Source organism: Pleurodeles waltl, chromosome 1_1, assembly GCF_031143425.1.
Source record: "Pleurodeles waltl isolate 20211129_DDA chromosome 1_1, aPleWal1.hap1.20221129, whole genome shotgun sequence".
Lineage (NCBI taxonomy): Eukaryota > Metazoa > Chordata > Amphibia > Caudata > Salamandridae > Pleurodeles > Pleurodeles waltl.
Window position 1 is genome coordinate 290,286,966 of NC_090436.1, and position 25,119 is coordinate 290,312,084.

General features: G+C 46.0%; 1 long non-coding RNA gene across 4 annotated transcripts in view; it reads right to left on the reverse strand.

The window, feature by feature from the left end:
- Window positions 1-25,119, reverse strand: part of LOC138283779 (uncharacterized) — a 150,107-nt gene that overhangs the window by 36,453 nt on the left and 88,535 nt on the right. For all 4 annotated transcript variants that reach the window (XR_011201304.1, XR_011201303.1, XR_011201302.1 and 1 more), the window contains 2 exons: window positions 11,994-12,132; window positions 7,736-7,982 (listed from right to left, as the gene is read on the reverse strand). This is a non-coding gene — a long non-coding RNA (uncharacterized lncRNA). The remainder of the gene's footprint in view (window positions 1-7,735; window positions 7,983-11,993; window positions 12,133-25,119) is intronic.

Sequence of the window (25,119 nt, forward strand, 5' to 3'; positions counted from 1 at the left end):
CATCTACACTTTTACATTGGTCCTGGATGTAAAATGTAATGTATAAGTATACCTATGTGTCACATCACAGTGGGCATAGTCTACTTATGTATATGCAAAGACCTAAGGATGTGTGACACAGTGAGTGACAGTGTAATGTAAGTGAATATACGTAAATGTTGGAATGTGAAGTGGAAACACGTTACCTACCTTATGTGTGTACTTATCTGTCATACTTGGAGTATGCAGACCTTGACTTGGGCACCCATTCCTTCATGCAGAAGTGGCAATCCTGGCCTGTCCCTTGCAAAAAGTATGCAAAGTCACATTGCCTTGCTGCAGTGGATGATGGGATAATGGGTGCCACGGTCCCAGGTTGGTCAAGGGGGTCCTGTAACGTGATTGACACATGTGTAGACTTACTACAAACAGCGAGGAGGTGCAAAACAGACATTTTCCATGGTGTGAAGTGACTTCAAATGGACAGATTCCTGTTTTAAAGCCACTGTCAGGTCCTACGCCTGGGTTTGGTGGCTTAGGAATTCTGACACATTGCAGGTAATGCATGATGCATTTTGAAGATGTGTCTTGAGGATGTTCTTGAAAATACCACTGCGTCAGTTGTAAGGGAATTTTTCTGACAGAATGCTTACTCTGCATACACTAAAATGTAAGTAATAAAGCTGGGGCCCACACAGGCTTTTTTTTAATGCAGAGCCAGGAAAAGTGATGCATTTGGCCAAATGTGTCACTTTGTAAATATGGAGCTAGCACAGCGCTGCTTCAAAAAAATGGCGCAACCGTGGGGCAAGCTCCTTGTAAATAAGCCCCCGAGTTTTGGAGTACCTTCGGCTATGGAATACATCAGGATGTAATTCGCTGGAATGTTTAACCAGTTATGCATGCTTTCAATTTCAGTGATGATATACTGATATTTGGGGCAATACAAAAGGAGCGTGACAAGACTCTTACACAAGTGTGACAATTACTTGCTGAAGAAGGTCTCACTCGCAATGCAGCAAAGTGTGAGTTTCACAAAACCAAACTTGAATTCTTTGGCACATATTCTATGATGGAGGAAAAACTCCTGATCTGGATAAGATGCAAGCACTGTCATTCACCTGCCCTCCACAAGATGTAACCATGCTACAATGCTTCTTAGCAAAGGCCAGTTATTGCACAAGTTACTTTGCAACAGTAAGTGCCCATCGAGAGAGTTAATAAAGTGGAATGTCCCATTCCAGTGATCTCCCAAATGCGATCAGAGTTTCCATGAAATAAACCATGCGATTGAGAAGGCAACTGAAATGTCTTTTTTTTATCTCAAGTTACATACTGAGATTTCAGTAGATGTGAGCCCAGTGAGGCTCGGAGCAATCCTTGTGCAACACAATGACCATCCGAATGTCCAGAGTCTTATATTAGACTAGGCTAGTAGAAGCCTGTCTCAAACAGAACATGTTTCCTCTCTTTCAGAGAAGGAGAGTCTGGCCATAGTGGGGACCTGTGAACATTTTCATATATTTTTATATGGGAAACATTTCACTATCATCACAGACCACCAGGCTCTGCTCACTAGCTTTGGAAACCCGAAAGCTATGATGCCCCCTCACATCAAGAGGTAGGTGTTGAGACTGCAAGAGTGTGACTAAGTGATTGTGGACAAGCCGAGGAAAAGACAAAAACCCTGCAGATTACTTTTCATGAATTCCACTACATTGCCACAGTTCGGCATCCAAAGAGGCTGAAGAGTAACTTAACTTAATTGTGAGGTCCAGCACGGCAGCAGCTCTAGCCATTAAAATGATTATTACTGCTACCAAAGGAAATACTAATCCTCAAAGACCTCATTACAATGCATTCTTGGAAGCAAGTGTTCGACCTTTTGCTGATGATGTTGAATTCCAAAAATTCAAAAATGTACGGAATCTGTCATCCGAGAGGGTATTATAGTGAGAGACTCGAGAATTGTCATATATGAGAGCTTGAGACAACAAGTCATTGAGCTAGCCCATGAAGGTTATCATGGCCTTGTATCCACCAAAGGAGCCCTAAGAGACAGAAGGCCATATTTACAAGACCCATTGAGCCACTGGAGCGTCACTTTTAGTGAAGGTCTGGTTGTGCACACTGCAGGGCCATATTTACAAGTCCACATAAAACCACCCTGCATGGCTTTTCATGGCCTTGTAAATATGGACTGAGGCAATGAAGTGTAAGTTACAGCGTTTCGTCTTCCTACGACAGGAAGGCATGCTCTGGGTGTTATGGTGAGTGTTCCCATGTAACACCCATGGAAGACACCTTCTCAGATTTACGAGGTTTTGTGAACCTGGGAATGTGTCAAAAGGCATAAGGGAGGTGCAACAAGGAGAAACAACATTGCTTCTCCTTGTTTTTCATCTTTCTATGTGTGCTGCATTCTACAGCACACATAGAAAGAGAGAAATGCTTCCATTGATTGTTTTTGTGTATGAAGGTGTCCCCTCCTGCACAAAATCAATCATGCCCACAATGCAGACACCCTTGCACCGGGGTGCAAGGGTGCCTGTGTTAAAGTATGGCAGCCCATTGTGCACCAGTGCAGGGGAAAAGGACAGGAATATGCAGTATCTTCTAGATACGGCACATTCCTGTCCTTTTGTTTTGATGCAGGGCCCTGCGCAAGAAGGCTTGGGGAGTTGCTCCACATCAAAATTTGGTAAATAGGGTACAGAGTGTGGTTCTGTTTCCTAGATGAATGAGTTGAGAGAGAGTTTAAAGCATGACATCTTTCTAACTGATTACCATCCAAGGTGATGCAGTGTCCATTGACAATGTCCAACCTTCCTGCGCATGCCTGGGAAAGATTTGCAGTTGATTTCTTTGTGCCTCCCGAAAATGGGCATCATCTCATTGTAGTCATTGATAAATACTCATGTGGAAGACTTATCATTGACAACCCATGATAAAGTCACTGAGCGGCTTGTTGACATCTTTGCAGCGCGAGCTTCCCAGCTATTCTTAAATTTGGTAATGGCCCAGCCTTCACTAGCAAACTATTCAAGAAGTTTCTTGGTCGACTCAATGTTAAGTGTCAAAGAGTACACTTCTTTGGTCCCAGGTTATTGATGTTGTTGAATGATTTATAGGCACCCTTAAGAGGTTAATTCAGTGAGTGTTGACGGAGGGAATCAATCTAAACCAACCCTTATGCCCAGCCCTTCATACCTACCTATCAATTCCTCAATCCACAACTGGTGAGAGCCCTGCCACCTTGCTATTTGGGAGAGCCATTGGAACCAAGCTACCACAATGGACATCAGACTGATCGTAGAATGCTGATAAGGTTTGAGCCACAGATACTTTGCAAAAGTGAAAAATGAAAACATATGATGATCAGTGATGACGCACCCAGGAAACAGTCTTCGAGAAAGGGGACTATGTGTTGGTCAAACAGAAACTGAAGCGGATAACAGACACTCCGTTTGCTATCGACCCTTTGAGGGTCGTTACGTACAAAGGACACATAGTGACAGCGCATCGACCCGAAAAATCCGTCACACTTTAAACCCTTACCTCAATATTCGTCAGCTCCTGAGATCTCAAGCTAGGCGACCCCGCCCAAACGGTCAGATCACATATCGGAGCCTATGTCAATGATGCATAATAACAGTGCCTCTCAATTACCTCATACCACCCGATCTCGCAGAGCAGTGTGAGCGCTTTGGTAACTCACTGAGGAAATATGATGCTACTGTTGTTTATACTTTTTGTTTAACAAAGGGGGAGATGTTGATATCTTGCATGCTAGGACCCTTGTGGTCCTAGGTGGACTCTAGACAGGAATTATGTATTCTGATGGGAGGTGTTAAGGTGGGGTTATGAAAGTTATGATTCAGAGCGTGGAAAGCGCAAGAGTATTCTCAGGAATAAAGAAGTATGTTACAGAGCTTCAATGGTGGGCATACTTATTTGCATGCTCACGGGCTGGGGAGATGCTACGGGGGAGACAGAACTGGGCACAGCCCCTCTTGTAACTCAAATGGCTGTGCTCTGCCTTCATGCAAAGGATTTCACTTCTCATTGTTCAAGCAGTCATGCTAGGGCAGGAAAGGCAGAAAACACCTAGCACTTCAAAGGGAATTCTCTATAAACTTCTCCTACTTAAAAGAAGACACCAGTTAAAATATTAGGACCCTCAGAGCCACTCTTCATTTCACTTTCTGGACCTGCAGAAGGATTTTCAGAGGACTGCCTGCTGCTGTGGCCTGCTGTGTACTTCAGAAGACTGCTTTGCTGCACCTGGAAGGACTGCTCTGCTGCCCCAAGCCTACCATGAACCGTCAGAGACCTGCCCTGTTGTTTGTGCCCTGTTCCACTACTTGAACCCAGGACAACCAGAGTGACTTCGAGGGCTAGTTGGCTGGCCTCCTGATCAGACCCTCAGTGACAGAAAATGCTCAAACCAACTTGAACCCAGACCTGGATCCAGCCTGAGTGAGTGTCAACCCTCCAAGTGCTGCCTCTCCATTCCTGGGCCGTTGGAAGTGCTGCTAAATGTAACTAGATAGCCAACATCCAAAACTTGGGAGTTAAAACATTTTTGGCTAAAAAGTGCTCTCAGAACCTCACCCTCTATCCACACAAGGTGCATCGCCAGTAGGCCTGACTTCGCAGCAGCTTCCGCTATGTTCTTCTCCGCAGCAGCAAATCCTGTTCAGCAGTCTTTTGCAGCTGGGGTATCCGGCCTCTTGAAGCCCTCATTGCCTACATCCGCTAGCTTGAATGTGGATATCTTCACAGTGGTTTCATCCAGCAGCTCCCTGAAGACGACTCTGCCTCCTCCGACACCACATTCTTCCCCTGCTGAAAATTACCTTCTTAGACAATTTTTGATAAAATTACTTATAAGTCCAAAGGTAAACATTGACCAGGCCAAATCCATGTCGTGTATTCGATCCGTGCACCATTGCGGAGGACAATATTTTAAAACTTTGATCCATTCTCAAGCCAGTAGATGTTCTCAGTTGACACTTTGATCTTTTTGGCACTCGTATGCACCCTGTACAAGCAGGAACCACAATCCTAGCCTGGGTAAATCAGATACACACTTTAAATTAATTGCGTTAGGTTGGCACAGAGCAGGCAGGCTTACCTTAAGACGCAATGTGTAACACAATGAAAACACCACAAAAAGACTCCACACACGTTTAGAAAAACAGAGAATATTTATCTGAGTAAACGAAGAACAAAACAACAAAAATACAATCAGTAGAAGTCGAGATTTGAATTTTTAAAGAATAAACTAAAAATAGTGCTTAGAAGTCACTAGTGGTCAAAAGGTTACTTGAGATCATGAGGGACTAGTGCAAATCCAAAGTTGAGGCCAACCGCGATGGGACGCGGGTCGTATACAGTTTGAGGCAAGTCCAGTTAAAGTTTTACCTTCTCAGTTTGGCGCAAAGAGTCAGTTCGCAGGCGCGAAGAGCCGCCGGGCATTCATGGACGGATGTGCTGGACCCTCACCGCCTGAACAGAGTTGCTGCTGTGCGCAGAGATGAAATTGTGGCCACTGATGCTGATCCTTTGTGCGAATGACACTGTTCCAGTGTGAACGGGCCAATTTGTGAAGAGCCCAAAAGCTTGTTTTGAAGAGCAAAATTTGCATAAGACTACTTTTAAGGACCTAGGACTGGAGAGGCACCTCTTGGAGGTCAGGAATTGATTGAAGACAGATCCAGGAGCTGTAGCAGGTGAGTTGTAAGAACTCTTTGTGTCCCTGAGACTTCAGAAAACAGGAGGCAAGCCAGCAAGCACTTGGAGTAACTCTGGGTTCAAGTGAGATGGGTCCAGTCCTTGTCCTCATCAGGGCAGAGATCAGCAGGCAGCGGGGCAGTTCAGCAGAGCAGTCAAGAAGTTCATCAGAACACTGAGTCAAGCAGAGTGGCAATCAATCCTTGTAGCACAGCAGTCTCATTCCAGCAGAGTTCTTCCCAGAACCAGTAGAAGACTGTCTTGGTAGGTTCAAAGCCCCAGTATGTATACCCAAATGTGCCTTTGAAATGGGGTGCGACTTCAAAGCAGCTCCTAGAAGGGCACAGGTCCTCCCTTCATCCCAGCCGTGGCTCCAGATTACCAATAGGTTGTAATCAGTTCTTTGTGTTGGGACAGGCACTTCCCTCCCTATTCATGTGTGTCCGCTCCCCTCTACACGTCCTGCCCAGGAAGGGTAATCAGAATGTCAATGAATTCAGATGAGTACTCAGTCGCACCTGCCCCTCCTGTGTTTGTGGCTGTCTAGAGGAAATGCTCAAAGTGTAGCTGTCACCTACCCATGTATTGAAGACAGTCTGCAAGGCAAACAGAGCAGGAATACCAGAGAAATGCCCGCTTTCTAAAGGTTCCATTTCTAAAATAGTAATGTTAAATCTGACTTTACCAGTAAAGAGGATTTCTTATTACAATTCCAAAGATATGAAACATGACAGAGCTACTCCTTCCTTATCAGGAATTACAGCTTGAATGTATATTAAAGTTGGCATGTGAGAGGAATAGGCCTCACAGTAGCAAAATCGACTAAAATATATAATTGCCCCGGCAGCCATCCTGGGAAATGCTAGATTGATTGATTCCCCTTTCTGGTGACACTCAGAGTTACTGATAAGTACAGGCCAAGCTGCTTGGGTTCACGATTACTCGTGGTTGTCCCTATTACAAGATGGGCCTTCCTTGATGGATGTTTCTACTCAAATGTTGGATAGTTGTCAATCAGGGGCACATAGTGGCATAGCCTTAGGTCTGCGCTCCATCCTCCTAGGGCGAGTAACTGCTGGCATATCCTACTGGGTCTTCTGTTTGTTCTACATCTGCCCTTGAGTGGTGTTTCTAATCTTTTTTTTCTCTTTTTGGACGTTAAAAGCAGTGTCTAGTTTTATTTTACTCACTTCTTTATGTTTTGTTCTGTGGTGGTGGGACATCATTCATGGAATGACCCTCTGAGATTCAGGTCTTCTTGTTCATCTTTGTTAACTTTTTTGCTTTCTAGTCTACAGAAACATTGACTACACTAGTTTGTCTGCAATTGTAGATTCACTGGTTTTCTTTGTTGCATCATGGCCCACATTTACAGAAAAGGCACATACCGCAGCCAGCAGCCACAAATGCTGCGCTGAGTGACAGGGAGGGAGCAGGAGAGCACCTTATCTACAAACGTATTGCACTCTCCTCTCCCTAGCGGCGGCACTTGTTTTTGCTTCTGTGCGCCATGCACCCACCTTTGCCCCATAGTGCAAGTGTGTGTGCGCCAGTGTAGCTTAGGTTTTGTACTGGAAGGACCCTTCCAGTACAAAATACTGTGCTTAGACACATATTAAAACTTGTCTCACTTTGCATGCGTGCTGCTTAGTGCAGTAGGCATGCAAAGTTGGAAAAGAAAGAAGAAATGAAAACATTTCTCCTTTCAATACCTGCTTTCAAATGATATTAACTTTTGGTGCAAACCCTGTCTACATTTATTTGTAGATAGGGATTTGCATCAAAAGGCATGAGTGGTTGCATGGGAACGCCTATGTACCACCCATGTAGCGCTCCCTTGGCACTAAGTAAAGCAAAGCAGTGCTTCATGCTTCTTTGCGCTACTTTTAGAGTGCTTTCTAGTGCAAAACAAATTGTGCACTGAAAAATAAATTAGGAAAAAAACATTTTATGCTCGTTAGCGTCACTTTTGTGATGCTAACCCAGTGCAAAATATTTGTAACTTTCCCCCCATGTGTACCTGTGATAGTTGGTTCTTCCACATCTTCTGCGGGATGCTCCTTTCTCCCCTGCCATCTGTTGTTTTATCTTGGACACCTGACAACCAAGTGCAGATCTGATGAGGTTCTATGTATTCCATGTTTGGGTAGCCTTCACAGGACCGGAGTCATTTTTTTCATACTGGAAGATGTTAGATGTGCTCAGGTGAGATCTCTTGTTATGTATCGTTTGCTTTATCAGTGCAAGCACACAGAGTCTTCTTGACACTATTGAAAAACACAATAGGAATATAAAATAATGCAATTAAAAAGATTGAAATTTTAAAAAAGGTCTTTGATTTTTTTCTGAGACATAAGAAGAGAAAGAATAGGCCAGCGTTCCAGAGGGCGCTGATGCTGGGGAACACACCAATGGCGGTTTCTTGATTAGGGCGGCAGGGCTCGCCCCTGCTTCAATTTCTGCATCAATTGCTATCTCATGACAAATGCTTAATTTATTAAAACTTGAAAAAGTGTGGCCCTCGCTATGTGCGAGAGTCTGGCAAAACCAGGCACTTTCAAAAGGCACATGTGCTACAGCGCATGTGCCAGCCTTCGCATGATCCATTTCAGCCCTGGCCTCCAGCAGCCTACAACACTGTAAGGCACTGCCTCCCTATGGTGCACTGCAGCCTCGGTGAATGAAAACAGCATGGACTCCTTAAGCTTAACTCCTGGGTTTCCAAGGCTGTTTTTCATTCAGTGAGTCTGTGTAGGTCTGCAGCCCACCTTTTAACTAACTCGTCACAGGGTGGGGTGGGAACAAGCCTCCATGACCCCAGCTCACTCTGGGATTGCTGGGATAGGATTGCTGTGTACATGTGGCTGGTTGTTCACGACGTGATCTGCATGATAAAGGCAAGCAGACTGGGTACTCGCAGAGAAGAAAGATATCCTGACTACTTCTCTTCACCTCATACGTGTAGAGCTCCTACCAAGACTCAGGTAACAAGCAGACAATGACATTCATCACATTTCTGCCTACTAGTATGAAATGTATATGTCACATAACATCTTCCTTAGTAGAAATGAAACAGAAGCTCCTTAAGGAAAATGCCCTTTCTATATTGATAATCCTCATCCTCCCATGAGGTGCAGTCGTGGTCTTTATACCTGTAGACATAGGCCCAGATTTAAGAGGGCCTAGCGCCATCTAACAACACATTAGCGTAATTTTTTTACGCTATTGTGGCATTAGATGGCCAAAAACGCTGCACCATATTTACAAAGTAGCACAATGTCTGCATTGCGCCACTTTGTAACCCCTTGCGCCACATTATGCCTGCACAAGGCATAATGTATGCAAGGGAGGCGTTCCCCCATTTGGGGGTGCAAAAATAGCACGAAGAAATCTAAGAGAGTGTAATTTTTTCCGCCATTTTTAACTCTTGCTCAGAGCAGGCATTAAAAGCGGGCATGCCATTGTTTTCAATGGGCCGTTATGTACTGTTCAGGGTTAGCGCTAACCCTGAACAATACATCAATGGTGTCAGAAATTCTGACGCTATTGCCCTCTACCCTGTGCAATGGTGCGTGGTACCCTGCGCCAAGGGGCCACCAAGGGGCCACAAGAAAAGTGGTGCTACAAGAGCTACTTTTCTTAAATCTAGCCCATAGTGTTATTAAATCTGAAATGGCATCCGGAGCGTACAGTGTGTGGAACATCGGTGTAGAGGTGATACTGAGGCCCCAAGCCAAGTCACAGTCTGAAAATTCACTTAACTGCTTTCTTCTTGATGCATGTAGCCTGCATTCGTTCAAAAAGTGAAGGAACCAAGGCTCTGAGGTAGCAGACATGTTCAGATTTGAGGATGGTTGGCAGTTTAATACCCAGGAAACAAGTGTGGTCATTCAGAGATATGGAGGGAGGGGGCCTAGAGGTAGTAGGTTTTTAATGGGCTGTATGATTCAGGTGCTAAGCACCTGAAAAGAAACTTGAAATATGCCCCTACCACCCACTTGGGCATCTATACATGTGTTGAATATCAAGAAAGCTTGAGTTAGTTGAGTGAGCAATTAGATGGACAAAGTTCTTTTTGAGCAGATTAGGAAACATATTTCAACAATGTGAACTGTGCAATAATTGCAAATCTGAATGAACACACCCCATGTTAGGCTCAGCATTTGCAGCCTGCATTCAATCGTAGTCGATTTTTACCTTGCAGACAACGTTTAACCTACTCTGGGTATAAGAAGAGAAGCCAATTTAAAATGCCCCTTGAATCTGAATTACTTTATGTTAAGGAAGGCACTTCCGTCCAGCTTTGATGAAGATGGAGCCAATGATTGTTAATCACACACCTCCAAAATATACCTTCTAATTGGATGGAAGCACTTGAACACCAGCAAATTAATTAAAACAATGAATAGAGATTACAAAGGAAATTCAAATGGATCAGGTTACAAAGCAATATTGTGTTTTTGCATGTCTGGCAAACAGAGTAATTGAGAAAGTGGTTCAAATACAGGCAAGCAAATGTACTTTCATCATATGGATTGGTGGCTGGATGCTCGGGTGAAAGGATACATAGATGGATGGGTGGACAGAGGAGTTACAGCACAGAGTGTCCAGAAGGATGAGTTGATGTATACCTGAATGGATGAATGCTCCATATGGTGGACAAATGAATAGGTGACTTTCCAGTGAATGGATACATAGATGGATGAGTTGGTGGACGAGTGAATGGGAGAGTCTCTAGAAGGATGGATGGATGGATGCATGCATGAACAGATGATGGACACATAGATGAATTCATAGGAGGATAATTCAGTGAATGTTGCATGGGTTGAATGCCCTTGTGTCATCCAGACTCACTTGTCATGTATAATTAATCCCCAACTTTTACGCCCGACCACTTTGACATGTCACCAGCCGCCACTGGATCAAACTGTTATTTAGGAGCTGTTGCTGTTCTGTAAAAGTGTCATGTCTGCCGTCCCCTTTATTCACAGAGCATAACAGAGGTTGCTTTCTATTATGTTTCCATGGGGTGTTGTCTATTAGTTATTCCGCGGTGCTACGCATCCCCTAGGCAAGGTCTTTGTTGCTATGTATGGACTGTGCAGGTTTTCCTGCCTTGATAGAATTGTTGTGTGGTGCTAGTAGTGCACTGGCCTCTGTTTGAGGTGGGGATTTGTGCCCCAACTGAAGACTGCTCTGTCAACTTAGGTCCTGATTTATACTTTTTCTCGCAAAACTGCGCTAACACAGTTTTGTGTGAAAAAGTATTCCGCCGGCTAGCGCCATCCCAATACGCTTGCCAGGCGTCATATTTATGGTATGACAGTAGCCCGCGGTAAGGCCAAGCTAGCGGGATGGGGGAGGTTTAGAGGGAACATGAGATTGTACGTCAAAGGATGATGCTAGTATGGGCAGAGGGTTAAATAATGCCTCTAACCAGCCTTTGACGCACAACCCCTTTTGACATACCCACCACCCCACCCCAATGGCCATGCCCAGGGGGCATATGTCCCCTGGGCATGGGCTTGGGCCCAGTGCCATGTAGGGGGTCCCATGTTAGGTCCCCTATGGCACTTCTTAAAAAAAAATATACTTACCTGTACTTACCTTACTCGCCAGAGGATGGGATCCCCCCATCCTCTGGTGTGGGTGAGGGTGTCCCTGGGGCTAGGGAGGGGAAACTGTGGGCCTATTCCATGGTCTCTGACCATGGAAATAGGCCCACAGGTTCCCTAACGTCTGCCCTGACCCAGGCATTAAATAATTACGCTAAGCATGCTTAGCGCCATTAACTAAGGCCCTCTTCCCCCGTGCTTGATTTTAGCAAGGGGGGATAGATATGGAGCTAAGGCTACATCATAATATTTTGCCTGTGAACGCCTACCTTGCCTCTCATTGATGCAAGGTAGTTTCCCGCAGGCAAAAAATGACTTTAACTCTAAATCTTTGGCGCTAGACGGGTCTACCGCCAAAGTTTAAATTAGGAGTTAGGTTTGCTCTGAATTTGTGTCAAAACAAATTATGCAAATTTGGCGCAAATGGGGTATAAATATACCTCTTAGTGTTCCAGGTCTTAGGTGCTAGATTCTTCTGTGATCAATGCAACATCTTGCCTGTGGCCACAGTGCCTATTAAGTTTTCTTCTCCTCCCTTTTGTCCTTTTGTATGTGCTGGTGAGATTAGTGATAGGGCATCGGCATTTGTGGTGCTCCTCATACTGAGCTCCCTGTGGCCTATAGATTAGTGGATGGGATTGCTTCCCAACCATGTTTTTTTACCTGTCAGACAGATTTTCCTCCTCTGTTGTCCTGCGTTGTAGGTGTTGCACAACTATGGCATTAGTTTGACCTCTCCACTTATTTGTTTGCTCATGACTTGTTTCTGACGTTGCTTTGGTATTCTCCGTAGCTGTAATCACTGAAATAAGAAAATGGATGTAATGTTAGCTATCAGTAATTTCACTACTGGGTGCATTCTTCTTCGTTATATAGTCAGCACGGCCCTCCACCAGCTCTATTTGGTCACAGGAACAGGCTGGCAATCCTGGGAGCATGGGAACATTACAGGACATCTTATGGATAGGTAGTCATTATATCAGCCTACTGCAGAATGGCCGCAGAGTGAATTTTCACATGCAAGCGCAAATAGAGGAACAAAGTGTAAGCGGAGGTTGATACCTATTATTGTAATGAGGTGAACATAGAAGAATGGACTCCGAGTATTGGACCTACCTGAAAGTTAGTGAAACATTATACAAAAGCAAGAATCTCTCTATATGTTACTGAAGCAAGACAGTCTCCTTATGTTACTTTAGCTGTTTTGACCATATTACAATGCAAATGTTTTTGTTGTCTTCAAAGGACACCACAGATACCACATTTATTCTACAAAATGGTAACCATACTTGTTGATAGGGAGGAGCAAGACACTAATGCCTTGATTAAGAATGGTGGAATATCACTGGAAGAGTTAACTCTCTCAGACAGGCAACAGCACCTACACTGACATTTTCCACCTGCTTAGTGGTTTCCTCCCCAGGGTCAGGAAAAAGTGCCCTGAAAAGTATATGGACCTGGAGAAACTATATATACACTGATTTCTGGTGCAAGGGTGCCAGCTGGAATCAGGATTCTGGCCCTCTACTACCCCTGCACAAAAAACTGCACAGTTGTAATCAGGGCCTTCAGCTTAAAGCTTCTGGGCAAAGGTATTGGGGGTAACCTTCTGTTATAAAGAATAGAATACCCTCTGCCATACTTTAAAAGGATATTGCAAGTTCAGAGTTCCATGAACCTAAAAAACAAGACTGAAGACAAAATTCCTATGTGGTTTGGGAACTCCTTGGAGACCTCCAATATCCTTGTAATGTATAGCTCAGGGTACTTTGTTGTACCTATAATGAGATAATGGGAGAGACATAGTACTAGTGTCAAATTGCAGACCGTTGTGAGTAAAGAGGTACCGGTCTGATGTGGATTTATTGAATACTGATAAATAAATAATTTACCTTCTGAAAGAATTAAACAAAGAACTATGGTCCACATGTACGAAAACCAAAATTTGCAAGTGGGTAATTTCGAATCAGTGCGAACTGTAATTACCGACGCGCAAATCGGAATATAGGAAGGAAGTGACCACCAATTCAGCAATTCGGTACAAAGTCGCACTGCAATTTGTGATTACGCAAATTGCAATTACCTAAATTGTGAATGGGATTGTTACTGAATCGCAAATTGCGACCTGGACCCTAATTGTGAGTCGCAATTAGCAAACGGGAGCAAAATAATAGAGAAACTTCACTTCCTGGTGCTGGGTATTGAACCTTGAACCAGGAAGTGCCTCCCATGAGTGTGAGAGGAGTCTAGGCAGCACACACAGCAGAGGCTCGCCAGGCAGAGAGGAGCAACTGCAGCCATGGCTAGCCGAACAAAGGAAACAAACACAGCAGGGAGGAAGAGGAAGTTAAAATTCTCTGAAAAAGAGTTGGAAGTCCTCACTGAGGAGTGCTGCCTACATCATGATGTGTTGTTTGGGAGGGCAGCAATGACTGTACCTGACTCGCAGAAAAAAAAAATATGGATGGACATACAATCCAAAATATATGCAATTGGAGTCAGCCACCGCTCATTTGATGAAGTGCGGAAAAGGTGGTTTTACCTCTAGTCAAGGACCAAAGAAAAGGTTGCAGAGCAGTGTAGGAGGCTGGACTGGCTTGTAGTGAGTACCAAGGGGTACTTGCACCTTGCACCAGGCCCAGTTATCCCTTATTAGTGTATAGGGTGTCTAGCAGCTTAGGCTGATAGATAATGGTAGCTTAGCAGAGCAGCTTAGGCTGAACTAGGAGACGTGTGAAGCTACTACAGTACCACCTAGTGTCATATGCACAATATCATAAGAAAACACAATACACAGTTATACTAAAAATAAAGGTACTTTATTTTTATGACAATATGCCAAAGTATCTTAGAGTGTACCCTCAGTGAGAGGATAGGAAATATACACAAGATATATATACACAATAGCAAAAATATGCAGTATAGTCTTAGAAAACAGTGCAAACAATGTATAGTTACAATAGGATGCAATGGGGAAACATAGGGATAGGGGCAACACAAACCATATACTCCAAAAGTGGAATGCGAACCACGAATGGACCCCAAACCTATGTGACCTTGTAGAGGGTCGCTGGGACTACTAGAAAATAGTGAGAGTTAGAAAAATAACCCTCCCCAAGACCCTGAAAAGTGAGTGCAAAGTGCACTAAAGTTCCCCTAAGGACAAAATAGTCGTGTTAGAGGAATAATGCAGGAAAGACACAAACCAGCAATGCAACAACTGTGGATTTCCAATCTAGGGTACCTGTGGAACAAGGGGACCAAGTCCAAAAGTCACAAGCAAGTCGGAGATGGGCAGATGCCCAGGAAATGCCAGCTGCGGGTGCAAAGAAGCTTCTACTGGACAGAAGAAGCTGCGGTTTCTGCAGGAACAAAAAAGGCTAGAGACTTCCCCTTTGGTGGACGGATCCCTCTCGCCTTGGAGAGTCGTGCAGAAGTGTTTTCCCGCCGAAAGAACGCCAACAAACCTTGCTAGCTGCAAATCGTGCGTTTGGCATTTTTGGACGCTGCTGGGGCCCAGGAGGGATCAGGAGGTCGTAAATTGGACCTAAAGAGAGAGGGAACGTCGAGCAAGACAAAGAGCCCTCACTGAAACAGGTAGCACCCGGAGAAGTGCCAGAAACAGGCACTACAAGGATGCGTGAAACGGTGCTCGCCGAAGTTGCACAAAGGAGTCCCACGTCGCCGGAGACCAACTTAGAAAGTCGTGCAATGCAGGTTAGAGTGCCGTGGACCCAGGCTTGGCTGTGCACAAAGGATTTCCGCCGGAAGTGCACAGGGGCCGGAGTAGCTGCAAAGTCGCGGTTCCCAGCAATGCAGCCCAGCGAGGTGAGGCAAGGACTTACCTCCACCAAACTTGGACTGAAGAGTCACTGGACTGTGGGGGTCACTTGGACAGAGTCGCTGGATTCGAGGGACCTCGCTTGTCGTGCTGAGAGGAGACCCAAGGGACCGGTAATGCAGCTTTTTGGTGCCTGCGGTTGCAGGGGGAAGATTCCGTCGACCCACGGGAGATTTCTTCGGAGCTTCTGGTGCAGAGAGGAGGCAGACTACCCCCACAGAATGCACAAGCAGGAAAACAGTCGAGAAGGCGGCAGGATCAGCGTTACAGAGTTGCAGTAGTCGTCTTTGCTACTATGTTGCAGGTTTGCAGGCTTCCAGCGCGGTCAGCAGTCGATTCCTTATCAGAAGGTGAAGAGAGAGATGCAGAGGAACTCGGATGAGCTCTTGCATTCGTTATCTGCCGTTTCCCCAGAGACAGAGACCCTAAATAGCCAGAAAAGAGGGTTTGGCTACCTAGGAGAGAGGATAGGCTAGCAACACCTGAAGGAGCCTATCACAAGGAGTCTCTGACGTCACCTGGTGGCACTGGCCACTCAGAGCAGTCCAGTGTGCCAGCAGCACCTCTGTTTCCAAGATGGCAGAGGTCTGGAGCACACTGGAGGAGCTCTGGACACCTCCCAGGGGAGGTGCAGGTCAGGGGAGTGGTCACTCCCCTTTCCTTTGTCCAGTTTCGCGCCAGAGCAGGGGCTAAGGGGTCCCTGAACCGGTGTAGACTGGCTTATGCAGAATTGGGCACATCTGTGCCCAACAAAGCATTTCCAGAGGCTGGGGGAGGCTACTCCTCCCCTGCCTTCACACCATTTTCCAAAGGGAGAGGGTGTCACACCCTTTCTCAGAGGAAGTTCTTTGTCCTGCCATCCTGGGCCAGGCCTGGCTGGACCCCAGGAGGGCAGCTGCCTGTCTGAGGGGTTGGCAGCAGCAGCAGCTACAGTGAAACCCCAGGAAGGGCAGTTTGGCAGTACCAGGGTCTGTGCTACAGACCACTGGGATCATGGGATTGTGCCAACTATGCCAGGATGGCATAGAGGGGGCAATTCCATGATCATAGACATGTTACATGGCCATATTCGGAGTTACCATTGTGAAGCTACATATAGGTAGTGACCTATATGTAGTGCACACGTGTAATGGTCTCCCCGCACTCACAAAGTTCAGGGAATTGGCTCTGAACAATGTGGGGGCACCTTGGCTAGTGCCAGGGTGCCCTCACACTAAGTAACTTTGCACCTAACCTTTACCAGGTAAAGGTTAGACATATAGGTGACTTATAAGTTACTTAAGTGCAGTGTAAAATGGCTGTGAAATAACGTGGACGTTATTTCACTCAGGCTGCAGTGGCAGGCCTGTGTAAGAATTGTCAGAGCTCCCTATGGGTGGCAAAAGAAATGCTGCAGCCCATAGGGATCTCCTGGAACCCCAATACCCTGGGTACCTCAGTACCATATACTAGGGAATTATAAGGGTGTTCCAGTAAGCCAATGTAAATTGGTAAAAAATGGTCACTAGCCTGTCAGTGACAATTTGGAAAGAAATGATAGAGCATAACCACTGAGGTTCTGATTAGCAGAGCCTCAGTGAGACAGTTAGTCACTACACAGGTAACACATTCAGGCACACTTATGAGCACTGGGGCCCTGGGTTACCAGGGTCCCAGTGACACATACAACTAAAACAACATATATACAGTGAAAAATGGGGGTAACATGCCAGGCAAGATGGTACTTTCCTACACAACCCCCCCCAAACGAAGGACAATAAGACTAGCCATGACCTGATGAGTCTTCATTGTCTAAGTGGAAATATCTGGAGAGTCCATCTGCATTGGAGTGGCTACTCCCAGGTCTATGTTCCACTGTATAGTCCATTCCCTGTAGGGATATGGACCACCTCAACAATTTAGGATTTTCACCTTTCATTTGTTTTAGCCAAAGTAGAGGTTTGTGGTCTGTCTGAACAATGAAGTGAGTGCCAAACAGGTATGGCCTCAACTTCTTCAGAGCCCAGACCACAGCAAAGGCCTCCCTCTCAATGGCAGACCAACGCTTTTCTCTAGGGGTCAACCTCCTACTAATAAAAGCAACAGGTTGATCCTGGCCCTCAGAATTAATTTGTGATAGGACTGCCCCTACTCCTAATTCAGATGCATCAGTTTGGACATAGAATTTTTTAGAGTAACAAGGGCTTTTCAGGACAGGTGCAGAGCACATGGCCTGCTTCAGCTCCTCAAAAGCTTTCTGACAGTTTGCTGTCCATAATACCTTTTTAGGCATTTTCTTGGATGTGAGGTCATTAAGAGGGGCTACAATGGAGCCATAGTTCTTAATGAACCTCCTGTAGTACCCAGTGAGGCCTAGGAAGGCTCTCACCTGAGTCTGAGTGGTAGGGGGAACCCAATCAATAATTGTTTGGATTTTCCCCTGAAGTGGTGCAATCTGTTCCCCACCAACAAGGTGTCCCAGATAAACCACCTTACCCTGCCCTATCTGGCACTTTGAAGCCTTGATAGTGAGGCCTGCCTTTTGCAGGGCCTCCAAAACTTTCCATAGGTGGACCAGGTGATCATCCCAGCTGGAGCTAAAGACAGCTATATCGTCCAAATATGCTGCACTGAAAGCTTCCAGCCCTTGCAGGACTGTGTTCACCAACCTCTGAAAAGTGGCAGGTGCATTTTTCAAACCAAAAGGCATTACAGTAAACTGGTAATGTCCTCCAATGGTAGAAAATGCAGTCTTAGATTTAGCATCTTCTGATAATTTGATCTGCCAATACCCTGCAGTCAAATCAAAAGTGCTTAGATACTTGGCAGATGCCAGTGTATCTATAAGCTCATCTGCCCTGGGTATAGGGTGAGCATCAGTTTTGGTTACCAAGTTGAGACCTCTATAGTCTACACAAAACCGCATTTCCTTCTTTCCATCTTTAGAATTGGGTTTTGGTACCAGTACCACAGGAGAAGCCCATGGACTGTCAGAGTGCTCAACCACTCCTAGTTCCAACATTTTCTGAACTTCTTGCTTTATGCAGTCCCTGACATGGTCAGGCTGCCTATAGATCTTACTTTTGACAGGTAAACTGTCTCCAGTATCTATAGTGTGCTCACACCAAGAAGTGGTGCCTGGCACAGTAGAGAAGAGTTCTGAAAATTGTCCTAGGAGATTTATGCAATGGTCTTTCTGCTCAGCAGTAAGACAATCTGCCAAAACTACACCTTCCACAAGAGCATCTTGTTCTGTGGAAGAGAAGAGATCAGGTAGAGGATCACTGTCTTCTTCCTGTCCCTCATCAGTTGCCATGAGCAGGGTGAGATCAGCCCTGTCATAGTAGGGTTTCAGGCGGTTGACATGGAGCACCCTAAGGGGACTCCTGGCAGTGCCTAAGTCAACCAAGTAGGTGACTTCACCCTTCTTTTCAACAATTGTGTGGGGTCCACTCCATTTATCTTGGAGTGCTCTTGGGGCCACAGGCTCCAAGACCCACACTTTCTGCCCTGGTTGGTACTGAACCAAAACAGCCTTCTGATCATGCCATTGCTTCTGGAGCTCTTGGCTGGCCTGAAGGTTTTTACTGGCCTTTTTCATGTACTCAGCCATCCTTGATCTGAGGCCAAGTACATAATCCACAATATCCTGCTTAGGAGCTTTTAAAGGTTGTTCCCAACCCTCCTTTACAAGTGTGAGTGGACCCCTAACAGGGTGTCCAAAAAGAAGTTCAAAGGGGCTGGAGCCCACTCCTTTCTGGGGTAACTCCCTGTAGGCAAAAAGGAGGCATGGTAGAAGGATATCCCATCTCCTGCGGAGTTTTTCAGGGAGTCCCATAATCATGCCTTTGAGAGTTTTATTAAATCTCTCCACCAGTCCATTTGTTTGTGGATGATAGGGTGTTGTGAACTTGTACGTTACACCACACTCCTTCCACATGGCCTTTAAGTATGCAGCCATGAAATTGCTTCCTCTGTCTGATACTACTTCCTTTGGGAAGCCCACCCTGGAAAATATTCCCAGGAGGGCCTTTGCCACTGCTGGAGATGTAGTGGTCCTTAAAGGAATTGCTTCAGGGTATCTTGTGGCATGGTCCACTACCACCAAGATAAACCTATTGCCTGAAGCAGTAGGAGGGTCAAGGGGGCCAACTATGTCAACCCCTACCCTCTCAAAGGGAACCCCAACCACAGGCAGTGGGATAAGGGGTGCCTTTGGGGTGCCACCTGTCTTGCCACTGGCTTGACAGGTTTCACAGGACTTACAAAATTCCTTTGTGTCCTCAGACATCCTAGGCCAATGAAACAATGGAACCAATCTGTCCCAAGTTTTCATTTGACCCAGGTGCCCAGCTAGGGGAATGTCATGTGCCAGTGTTAGGAGGAACTTTCTGTACTCCTGAGGAATCACTAATCTCCTGGCAGCTCCAGGTTTAGGATCCCTATGCTCAGTGTACAAGAGGTTGTCCTCCCAGTAAACTCTGTGAGAGTCACTGACATCCCCATTAGCCTGTTTGACAGCTTGCTGTCTGAGACCCTCTAATGTGGGACAGGTTTGCTGTGCCACACTCAGCTCCTCTCTGGCCGGCCCCCCTTGACCCAAAAGCTCAGCAGTGTCTGCTTCCAGCTCCTCTGGTGTAGGTTCTGCACAGGGAGGGAATTCTTCTTCCTCAGAAGTAGAATCCACTGTAGAGGGAGGGATAGTAGGAAGTGGTTTGCTTCTACTACCCCTAGCTTTAGGGAGCACTTGGTCCATTGTTCCAGGATCCAAGCTTCCCTGTCCTTTTTGCTTTTTGGCCTGAGCCCTTGTCAAAGCAAAAATATGCCCTGGGATGCCCAGCATTGCTGCATGGGCCTCCAACTCCACATCTGACCAAGCTGATGTCTCCAAATCATTCCCTAATAGACAGTCTACAGGTAAATCTGAAGCTACCACAACTTTCTTTGGACCAGTTACCCCCCCCCCCCCCCAGTTGAGATTTACAACAGCCATGGGGTGGCTTTGTGTTATGTTGTGAGCATCGGTTACTTGGTACTGGTGTCCAAGTATGTGTTGTTCAGGGTGCACCAGTTTCTCAATCACCATTGTGACACTGGCACCTGTGTCCCTGTAGGCCTGGACCTCAACACCAGTTTTTAGGGTTAGTTGCTTGTACTTCTCCAAGTTATGGGGGCAAGCAACCAAAGTGGCTAAATCAATAGCCCCTTCAGAGACTAAAGTAGCCTCTGTGGTCTCCCTAATCAGACCAACCCCAACTAAGTTACCAAAAGTGAGCCCAGCTACTCCCTTGGATTGGCTATTAGTAGGTTTGCTCCCACCACCACTGCTATTAGTAGGGACACTAGGTGTAGCAGTAGGGGTTGTAGTGGTAGGAGCAGTGGTGCCTTTCTTTGGACAACTGGGATCTGTTGTCCAATGGCCTTTTATTTTACATAAATAGCACCATGGTTTCTTTTCCTTGTTCTGATTAAAGGAGGATTTGGACCCACCACCCCCACCAGAGTGTTTTTGTGGGCCTGATGAAGACTCATTTTTAGATTTGTCCCCACCCTTGTCTGAAGACTTACCATCCTTCTTTTTGTTGCCATCTTTGTCACCCCCTGTATGAACTTTTCTGTTCACTCTTGTTCTGACCCATTTGTCTGCCTTCTTTCCCAATTCTTGGGGAGAGGTCAGATCAGAGTCCACCAAGTACTGGTGCAACAAATCAGACACACAATTATTAAGAATATGCTCTCTCAGGATCAAGTTATACAGGCTGTCATAATCAGTAACTTTACTGCCATGTAACCACCCCTCCAAGGCCTTCACTGCCTGGTCAATGAAATCAACCCAGTCTTGTGAAGACTCCTTTTTGGTCTCTCTGAACTTTATCCTGTACTGTTCAGTGGTTAAGCCATAACCATCCAGGAGTGCATTCTTAAGAACTTGGAAATTATTAGCATCATTTTCTTTCACAGTAAGGAGCCTATCCCTACCTTTTCCACTAAATGATAGCCATAGGATAGCAGCCCACTGCCTTTGAGGGACATCCTGTACAACACAGGCCCTCTCAAGTGCAGCAAACCACTTGTTAATGTCATCCCCCTCCTTATAAGGGGGAACTATCTTGTGCAGATTCCTGGAATCATGCTCTTTTGCAGGATGACTATGGGGAATACTGCTGCTGCCACCATGGGTATCTAAACCCAACTTCTGTCTTTCCTTCTCTAATTCAAAAGACTGTCTATCCAAATCCAGCTGTTGCTTTTTAAGCTTCAGTCTGGTTTGTTCCACCCTCAACTTATTGAGTTCCCTCTCTAACATTCTGTCATCAGGGTTGGTGGGAGGGACATTTCTAGAAACAGAGCTATGATGGGAATGAACAGAAGGAGACCTGTCCCTTACAGAAGCCACCCTAACAGCTTGGTTTACAGAAACATTACTACCAGTATGGTGAGAATAAATGCTTTTGCTATGATGTGAGACAACACTATTTATTTGGTGTGGCTCATCATCATTACCATCTATGCTAGATTGTCTAGTAATGGGCAGGCTAGGAAGTTTCTTTCCTGAATCTTTTCCTGGGGGAGTCCCTGAATCAGATTGAGAACTATTAGGTACTTTTTCAACAGATGAGGCACCTATGGCCTTATCCTGTTCTCTAAGCATGTTAAGTAACAGTTCCAAGGAAGGATTCTTCCCTACACTCAAACCTCTCTCTATACAGAGACTCCTTGCTCTTTTCCAGCTAAGGTTGTCATATGCAAGTTTGGACAGATCAACACTTTGGCCTGTGCCAGACATTTTTTTGAGAGAGTTAAAGTGATAGAAAAAGAGAAAAAAGTTTTCAGAACTTTTTGGAAAGACCGAAAAAAACTTTTTAAACTTTTAAGAACTTTTTGAAAGTTTAGAAGTACTTTTCAGCACTTAGAAAAGAGTGAAAAGAGGAAATGCAAAACTTTTTGGCTATGTGTATATACACTGACCTTGTTTTGTATATTTTTCTCTTATGAAAAGTACAATGACAAGAGTGGTAAGTAGTCTCAAGCACTTATCCCACCACTGCACAACCAATGTAGGAGGCTGGACTGGCTTGTAGTGAGTACCAAGGGGTACTTGCACCTTGCACCAGGCCGTTATCCCTTATTAGTGTATAGGGTGTCTAGCAGCTTAGGCTGATAGATAATGGTAGCTTAGCAGAGCAGCTTAGGCTGAACTAGGAGACGTGTGAAGCTACTACAGTACCACCTAGTGTCATATGCACAATATCATAAGAAAACACAATACACAGTTATACTAAAAACAAAGGTACTTTATTTTTATGACAATATGCCAAAGTATCTTAGAGTGTACCCTCAGTGAGAGGATAGGAAATATACACAAGATATATATACACAATAGCAAAAATATGCAGTATAGTCTTAGAAAACAGTGCAAACAATGTATAGTTACAATAGGATGCAATGGGGAAACATAGGGATGGGGGCAACACAAACCATATACTCCAAAAGTGGAATGCGAACCCAAACCTATGTGACCTTGTAGAGGGTCGCTGGGACTATTAGAAAATAGTGAGAGTTAGAAAAATAACCCTCCCCAAGACCCTGAAAAGTGAGTGCAAAGTGCACTAAAGTTCCCATAAGGACAAAATAGTTGTGTTAGAGGAATAATGCAGGAAAGACACAAACCAGCAATGCAACAACTGTGGATTTCCAATCTAGGGTACCTGTGGAACAAGGGGACCAAGTCCAAAAGTCACAAGCAAGTCGGAGATGGGCAGATGCCCAGGAAATGCCAGCTGCGGGTGCAAAGAAGCTTCTACTGGACAGAAGAAGCTGCGGTTTCTGCAGGAACGAAAAGGGCTAGAGACTTCCCCTTTGGTAGACGGATCCCTCTCGCCTTGGAGAGTCGTGCAGAAGTGTTTTCCCGCAAAAAGAATGCCAACAAGCCTTGCTAGCTGCAAATCGTGCGTTTGGCGTTTTTGGACGCTGCTGGGGCCCAGGAGGGACCAGGAGGTCGCAAATTGGACCTGAAGAGAGAGGGGACGTCGAGCAAGACAAAGAGCCCTCACTGAAGCAGGTAGCACCCGGAAAAGTGCCAGAAACAGGCACTACGAGGATGCGTGAAACGGTGCTCGCCGAAGTTGCACAAAGGAGTCCCACGTCGCCGGAGACCAACTTAGAAAGTCGTGCAATGCAGGTTAGAGTGCCGTGGACCCAGGCTTGGCTGTGCACAAAGGATTTCTGCCGGAAGTGCACAGGGGCCGGAGTAGCTGCAAAGTCGCGGTTCCCAGCAATGCAGCCCAGCGAGGTGAGGCAAGGACTTACCTCCACCAAACTTGGGCTGAAGAGTCACTGGACTGTGGGGGTCACTTGGACAGAGTCGCTGGATTCGAGGGACCTCGCTCGTCGTGCTGAGAGGAGACCCAAGGGACCGGTAATGCAGCTTTTTGGTGCCTGCGGTTGCAGGGGGAAGATTCCGTCGACCCACGGGAGATTTCTTCGGAGCTTCTGGTGCAGAGAGGAGGCAGACTACCCCCACAGCATGCACAAGCAGGAAAACAGTCGAGAAGGCGGCAGGATCAGCGTTACAGAGTTGCAGTAGTCGTCTTTGCTACTATGTTGCAGGTTTGCAGGCTTCCAGCGCGGTCAGCAGTCGATTCCTTATCAGAAGGTGAAGAGAGAGATGCAGAGGAACTCGGATGAGCTCTTGCATTCGTTATCTGCCGTTTCCCCAGAGACAGAGACCCTAAATAGCCAGAAAAGAGGGTTTGGCTACATAGGAGAGAGGATAGGCTAGCAACACCTGAAGGAGCCTATCACAAGGAGTCTCTGACGTCACCTGGTGGCACTGGCCACTCAGAGCAGTCGTGTGCCAGCAGCACCTCTGTTTCCAAGATGGCAGAGGTCTGGAGCACACTGGAGGAGCTCTGGACACCTCCCAGGGGAGGTGCAGGTCAGGGGAGTGGTCACTCCCCTTTCCTTTGTCCAGTTTCGCGCCAGAGCAGGGGCTAAGGGGTCCCTGAACCGGTGTAGACTGGCTTATGCAGAATTGGGCACATCTGTGCCCAACAAAGCATTTCCAGAGGCTGGGGGAGGCTACTCCTCCCCTGCCTTCACACCATTTTCCAAAGGGAGAGGGTGTCACACCCTCTCTCAGAGGAAGTTCTTTGTCCTGCCATCCTGGGCCAGGCCTGGCTGGACCCCAGGAGGGCAGCTGCCTGTCTGAGGGGTTGGCAGCAGCAGCAGCTGCAGTGAAACCCCAGGAAGGGCAGTTTGGCAGTACCAGGGTCTGTGCTACAGACCACTGGGATCATGGGATTGTGCCAACTATGCCAGGATGGCATAGAGGGGGCAATTCCATGATCATAGACATGTTACATGGCCATATTCGGAGTTACCATTGTGAAGCTACATATAGGTAGTGACCTATATGTAGTGCACACGTGTAATGGTCTCCCCGCACTCACAAAGTTCAGGGAATTGGCTCTGAACAATGTGGGGGCACCTTGGCTAGTGCCAGGGTGCCCTCACACTAAGTAACTTTGCACCTAACCTTTACCAGGTAAAGGTTAGACATATAGGTGACTTATAAGTTACTTAAGTGCAGTGTAAAATGGCTGTGAAATAACGTGGACGTTATTTCACTCAGGCTGCAGTGGCAGGCCTGTGTAAGAATTGTCAGAGCTCCCTATGGGTGGCAAAAGAAATGCTGCAGCCCATAGGGATCTCCTGGAACCCCAATACCCTGGGTACCTCAGTACCATATACTAGGGAATTATAAGGGTGTTCCAGTAAGCCAATGTAAATTGGTAAAAAATGGTCACTAGCCTGTCAGTGACAATTTGGAAAGAAATGAGAGAGCATAACCACTGAGGTTCTGATTAGCAGAGCCTCAGTGAGACAGTTAGTCACTACACAGGTAACACATTCAGGCACACTTATGAGCACTGGGGCCCTGGGTTACCAGGGTCCCAGTGACACATA